The 7,015-nt window shown below is 36.3% G+C and overlaps 1 non-coding gene across 1 annotated transcript; it reads right to left on the bottom strand.

The window, feature by feature from the left end:
* Window positions 1–4,197: 4,197 nt before the first annotated feature.
* Window positions 4,198–4,293, bottom strand: LOC149843474 (small nucleolar RNA snoR31/Z110/Z27). The gene has a single exon (XR_016431267.1). It is a non-coding gene; the product is annotated as a small nucleolar RNA snoR31/Z110/Z27 (small nucleolar RNA).
* Window positions 4,294–7,015: the final 2,722 nt, after the last annotated feature.

Here is a 7,015-nt window from a genome sequence, read left to right as displayed (position 1 = left end):
TTTGGATAATTCCACAATCCTTAGTAGATGAGACTTAGATGTAAGTTGAAACTTTTGGATTCCATTTCGAAAAGGAGAGTGGAAAACTTCGTGATCCTAAGTAGCTGAGAACAGATACAAGTTGAAGTGTTTGACTCTCATGTTGCAAATGTGAATGAAGGAAGTCACTTTTATGTCTTAGTTGATATCTTTTTGGTATGCATTAAAAAAGTATAGAAGATATTGACATTGCACAAGGCATAAAAGCAAACCACACGCAAGTTATAAGAGAAGAATGAATGCGCAAAAAGAAAAAGAAAAAACGTGAAAAAAGAAAAAAAGAAAAAAGCTTAAAAAGAAAAAGTTCAATGCTTAGAAGTGTGATTGAGAAAATATGTGCAGAAAACATATGAGTGAGAATAAATAAATAATAACTTATTTTTATTGGATTTTCTAAGAATAAAACATAAATAATTGTGATATTTAGAAAAGTAAAAGAAATTCTTTTTCTGTGGTGGTATATAAAAGACTCTAATTATATTTTGATTTTGAAATAACAGGAAATATTTGTGAAAATAAAATATTTGATTACCTACTACTTATGAGGATGTGTAATATTTTGCATACATGACAGAGATGTTTGTGGGTAGCATCACTGCAAACCCTCACGAGACCTTACTCGTCCACTGGGGTAACCCAGGGGTTGAAAGGGCTTGTTGCATGAGCTAAATGCAACTGTGATTCCTACGAAAGTGAGTTAATTGATAGTTTTGATTTTGTGCATTTATCTAGTTTGATCGAGGACTAGCAAAACATAAGCATGAGGGTATTTGATCATGCATATATTTTAGGGATATTTCATATAAAAATATGCATGATTTCATGAGAAAATGATTTAAAAACCCAATTTTATGTTAATTTTGAGTAAATGAGCTAAAATGATTTAAAAATAGAAAATGCATAAAAAATAGCTTTATTTTACATTTTAATGCATATTTTAGTTTTTGACATAATTGTAGTTGTTTAATTTTTGAAAATAATAAAAAAAAATAGAGTTAAAATAGACTTAGTTTTGTATTTTCTAAAACATAGTAATTTTGAGTTGTTTTGTAAATAACTTTTTGAAGAGAGGTTTTGAAATGGGATTTTAGAAATAGGATGGACTTATAGACAAAACTTCAAAATTATAAATAGGCTACGTAGGGAGAAGAGAAGCTTGTCTTCTCTTTCTTGCCTAAGCCTTCTCTTCTTCCCCTTCCTCTCCACCTCTTCTTGCTTCTTCTTCTCCTTCTCCCTATTTCCCCCTCTTTTTCTCATCCTCTTTCCGGTGGAGAATTCCAACAACGACTGAAGCAAGAGAGAGGATTTCAACCTCTCTTCTAACCCCTCTAGTTACGGATTGCACAGGAGTGGAGCGGAAGCGATTGATTTTCACGGAATCACAAGAGTAGAAGATTTTTGACTTTTTAGTTTAGAATTAGGAATTTAATTCTGGGTTTGTAAAATATCGCATTTTACGCCCTCTGCGAAGGGTATTCATTTGTTGTAATAGTTAGTTGTTTTTACTTTTCTCGTACATTTTACATTTTTATAATTCGACAATAAAGAATAATTTAGATTTGTGTACTTGAATACGAAATATTCTCGTTTCCTGAGTTCGACCCGGTCTCATCCACTAGTGAGAACCGGTTTTTATTATTTGATGTCTAGTTTTCACATGTTTTACATATAAAAATCTTTCCAAAAATTACAATGATTTCAAAATAAACATCAAAATTTTGCAACGGCAGTTCGGTGAAAGTGCAGAGAGAGAGAGAGGAGGGAGCAGGCACTCTGACAGCAGTCCAATGAGAGAGAGAGAGAGAGAGACTCTGGCAGGGGTCCGACAAGAGTGCAGAGAGATCATAGAGAGAGAGAAAGAAAAGGGTCTGTTAAGCCCTTTTAAAATACTAAGCTATAACGGCGATCAAAATGTCACCATTATATAGAACAATTATAACAACGAGATTTTTATCTCGCCGTTTTACATTAATAGTGGCGATATTATATGCCCGTTAAATATTACCATAAAAGTTTTTTAACGGTAATAATTAACGGCCATATAATATCACCGTTATAGAGAAAAACTATAACAACGAGATTTATATATCGCCTTTATATATCAATAACGGCAATATTATATGTCCGTTAAATATTACCATAAAAATTCTTTAATGACAATAATTAACGGCCATATAATGTTATCATTATAAACATACCTATAACAATGATATCTAAAGTCGCCGGGTATGTTATAACAGCAACATATGTAACGGCCATATAATGTCGCCGTTATAAACATACTTATAATCACGATATCTAAAGGTGCCATTATTGACGTCTTTAACTGCAACATTTTCACGGGGTCAATCATGGGAATATCTAAAGTCGTCGTTGTTGTTAAGTCAATAGCAGTGACTTTTTTTTGTTGCCTTTAAAAAGTCGCCGCTATTGACCCGCGTCTTCATAGTGAATTATGCTATTAAGAAGTCTTTTACAGAGGGCGATCTATGAGTAAGTGCAGAGGAAAGATCTCCAGAGATTCTTATCTTATAACATTCCAGTGACTCGTTTCCTTTGTAGACACAAGATTCAAAATGCAATTTTCATATACACCCAAAATATAAAAAGATGGTCCCTGCTCTTCCAGTCATTGTGTTTTATGAATTTCTCAGTGAAACTAGGGTTTTAACCTGTTCGAAGCATCATCCATAATAATTTGTGCCACAACCAGTTATGTCTCACCATGCACAACTACTACTTACCTCAGAATTTACCCATGGAGCAACTACTAAAGCCACAATTGGGTATTGCAAACTTGGGCTTGGGCAGGGTACTCGACCAACCCAAAACCATTTAATCAAGATTTATGCCTGCTGAAGGTAGGATCATATGAAACCGGTTTTGGTATAAGTTTCAAATTTGAGAAACCAAAAGCCTTCAGGTTCGGTAAAAGTTCCGGCCAGCTTAGATTATAAGGGTAAGGTCAGATTGGGATATAGAATTTTTTTTATGACTAAGGATTGTTTTGATTGCTTTGAATACCTCAAACTTGGACTTCATTCAATTCAAGAATGTAAAAACTGCATCCATCGTGCAACTAGACTTCAATCAACTCAAGATATTCCAAAAAGCTTAGAAATCAATAGAATAAAAAATACCAATATATTAAAGTTATATTTGGTAAAGTTCAAAGAGACTGACTTTACAGAATCAAGTGCAAGAATGTTGCCCCAGGGGGGTCAGGCCTTGGCTAATAGACGGGCAGTCAAGGTTTGATTTTCATGGGCATCGCCCCTCTGCGCAAGCGAATGCATAGCATAGGCCCTGCGAGCAGGGGTTCTAGATTCAGAGTTTTACGCTGATGACTGTAGGTATGGCAGGCTGAGCTAGCGTGATCAGGTTTTTTTGTCGGGTGCGGTTTCTTCGGGTTATAAATTTAAAAAAGAAAAAGTGCAAGAATGTTAAGTGAAACCGCTTCCCCCCATGTTTCAAGATATTCCAAAAGGCCTAGACTTTCTTGTGACAATATTCAGCTGGTAAAGTGCTTGTTCGAACTCGTGAAATATGCCAACAAACAGAACATGAACAACAGGTATTCCGCTTGGCTACCCAACGGGCTCGGTGTGGCTGATAGGAGCTGTCAGTGCACGTCTCCTTGTGATGGGACATTGCAGGTTCAAAACCCAGTAGTACGTGGAATAATAACTGGTGGGGGTCTGCCTAACCCCAGCTTTCCTTTAAGAAAAAAACAGGTATTCAGCTTGGCTAGACTCATACAAGCTCATTAACTGGCAATAAATACATTTTATATATATTCTATAACATGGTGCATAGATGGTTGAACTGTTGAAGAGGGGCTTTTTCATGGTCAGCCTGTTTATGTGGGGCTCCGATGGACTCTACTTCCCATCTTCTTTGGTTCTGCCCTTTCTTTCAGAATATCTTCAGATTTTCTTAGTTACATTGGGTTCGTTTGGCTAGTTTACCATCCCTATTACGACCAAAAGAAAAACATTTGTCTTGAAAAGTGAAGAACAATAAAAGCATCAGTGACGAAACCGAATGCCAACAAAGACACAAACTGGCAATTCAGAGAAGAAGTTTGACAATTTTTTCCAAAAAAGAAAACCAACCATCATTTAAAACAAAACTTTTGCACCAACTCCATAATAATCCTTCGTCATCAGAATCGAAATCTTTACCCATCCACAGTTGAATCAAACCGTGTAGGAAGGTGTCCCAAGATTTTTCTGTTTCTCATCATTTGATGAAAGGACTCCATTATCAAAGAAACCATAAATCATGCTAAAATAGGTTAGGAAATATAGACCACAGATTCAGAAACACAAGTAATCCATCACCAAGTATTTACTTCAGTTCCAGTGTTGGATTATTTTTTCTTTCATCCTCATGCATCTAAATAAAAATAAAACTATAAAAAAATTTCTTTCATCCTCATGCATCTAAATAAAAATAAAACTATAAAACGAAAATAACAGGAAAGTATAAAAATGGTACAGAAAAAAGTAACGAGGCAGGTCATAATCACATCAAAATGATGACAATAAATAACTAAACTTCATATTCATCATCATCATCAAAAACAACACTATCAAGACCACCATATTGCAAATAAAACCTGGAACCATAGTATTGCTAAATAAATTAAAACAAATCATCAAAAAGGCACTGAAATCCCAATAAATCTGATTCAATAAATAAATAAAAAAACTACAAATATTAAAAGCACCAAGAAATTAAAATCTGTACCTTTTCTAAAAATAAAGCAAAACTCCAAAAGAATCTACATAACGATAAAGAAGGCGCTAAAATCTAATCACCACCACCACCACCACCATTCTTGACAGAGGAAAAAAGACTGTCTATCTCTACATCGATAAACCCATCAAACTAAAATCTAAAAAAGATCACAAACACCAAACTCGAACATGAAAATTCTCGACCACCCACAATCTATAAACCCCAAAATTCCTTATTTAAGAAAGGAAAAAGTAATGTGTCTTGTGCGGTCCAATGGAGCCCTAAAAGCCCTACAAGATCATAACAAAGTTTTCAGAATAAGGTCTGGGTCCATTGGCCAAAGTTTTCGAGCTTTTGATATAAGAATATGAAGTTTCTGGAGAGTTATCCTTAATCTGCATGAGAATCTGAACCAAATGGTGGTAAAACCATGCTGATGACAAGTGGGCTATCCCCGACGACAAGTATGCTCTGGGCCAATGTTGATGGCAATTCATTACAATGCTGATGACAATTCAAAGATTGCTAACGAAAAGTAACTTGTCGTCGGCAACAAACCAAGATTGTGCTTACAAGTTAACTTGTTTTAGCAATAACTTCCTATTTAAATGTCCATTTGAAGTGTTGTTTGATGTGTTGAAAAACCAACGTCCTATCCTTTAATTATCTTTTAAGTGAAAAACTAAATTCGACCATTTTATTGAACAAAATTATACTCAAAGTGAAACCTACCTAAACTGTATTATTTATCGAACAAGTCATCTTGCTTTGGTTATAACTCTACTTTGATGCCGTATTTGTCAGAACCTGACCTCAGGAAAGGATGCTTCTGCATATTCGATCATGGGAATGGCCTGGGTATGAATCCCAAGGAAGGGTGATGACAAGGAGGAGGGAGAAAATGTTTTCTCCTAGGTCAATGTCCTGTGCAGGGGAAGAAGTAAGGGTGTGAAGAGGGAGAAATACATTCCCACAGGTAGATTAATCTCAATCAAACTTCATTCATAATTAGTTAAGAATAAAAAATATATTTAAAAAGTCTAACAAAAAATCCTAAAAAAAATAAGAGTCCAAGTAAAAAGTATCAAGAAACCAAGAAAACAATAATCCAAATAAAAATGGGCGTCCCCTAGTGCTAGTCAAACTCAAACTCTTGGGCAGATGTGGATTTAGATCTTACAAATCAGATCCTTCATGGACAGATCTGGGGTGCTCTGTAACAATTTAGCGCTCTCAAACTCTCTTTGTCCTCAAGGCGAGAACTTTGAAAACTGCTATAGCAATCGATCCTTATCACCTTCGGGGTCAAACACTGGATGCATGATTTTTTCACGTGCCTTAATTTTGTAGATACTTTTCGTCGACCAAGCCGAAGCAGCATTTTTGGTTGAAAAGGACAACTATTTTACAATGGATCTTAAGGGTTCATCTTCTACCTTGGCTGGTGAACTTGGAAGTAGAGTACACTGTCCACCCTCAGCAATTGGCTTGTTATCAACTGACTAAAATCCTATTTCTATATTCATTCATGACAGGCTTGTTGCATGTGCATCAACAATCACTTCAAGTTGTTTGCCCTCCCTTTGAGTCAGATAGATCTTCCTTGTCTAGTTCTTGAATGACTTCACACCCATTGCACTCGAGCGTGGGTCAAGAGGCGGGTTGTCCTGCATATGTATGACTAGTTAGCCTTATTGGATGATCAAACTCATGGGACATGCTGGTTGGTCGTCTCACTGGTACAAGACCATTACGAGCTCATCCTAGATAGTTTTTCCTCGACCATATGTGCTAATCTGAAACACTGGATCAGGGAGATGGACCCCATGGCTTAGACCTCAAACTGCAAGTTCAGCTTAAGCCTTGCTATGAACGTCCCCATAAATGACTCTTGGGACCACCCCATCACTAGGTTGTTTAAACGCTCGAAGTCAACATGATACTTGATGATGTTGCCTTATTTGCAGATCTTAGATAACGTAACATGATGGTTGGCATAGGTAGAAGAACCAAACTGTATCACCAGGGCCTGATAGAAGGCCTCCCAAGAGGGCATACCCAATTGAGTCTCTAACCAGTGGTACTAGAAGGTTGCCGCTTCCTCCATGTGAATCGAGGCAAAGGCAACTCGATCTTCCTCTGGCATTTTGGTAATTTTAAAATATTGTTCAGCACATAATAACCAGTTGGTTAGGTCCTCACTGGCAAACTTTAGGAAGTCCAACTGGGTTGA

This window comes from Nuphar pumila, chromosome 3 (genome assembly GCF_984573655.1).
Source record: "Nuphar pumila chromosome 3, dmNupPumi1.hap1.1, whole genome shotgun sequence".
Taxonomy (NCBI): Eukaryota; Viridiplantae; Streptophyta; class Magnoliopsida; order Nymphaeales; family Nymphaeaceae; genus Nuphar; species Nuphar pumila.
This window is presented reverse-complemented; position numbering and strand designations above follow the sequence as displayed.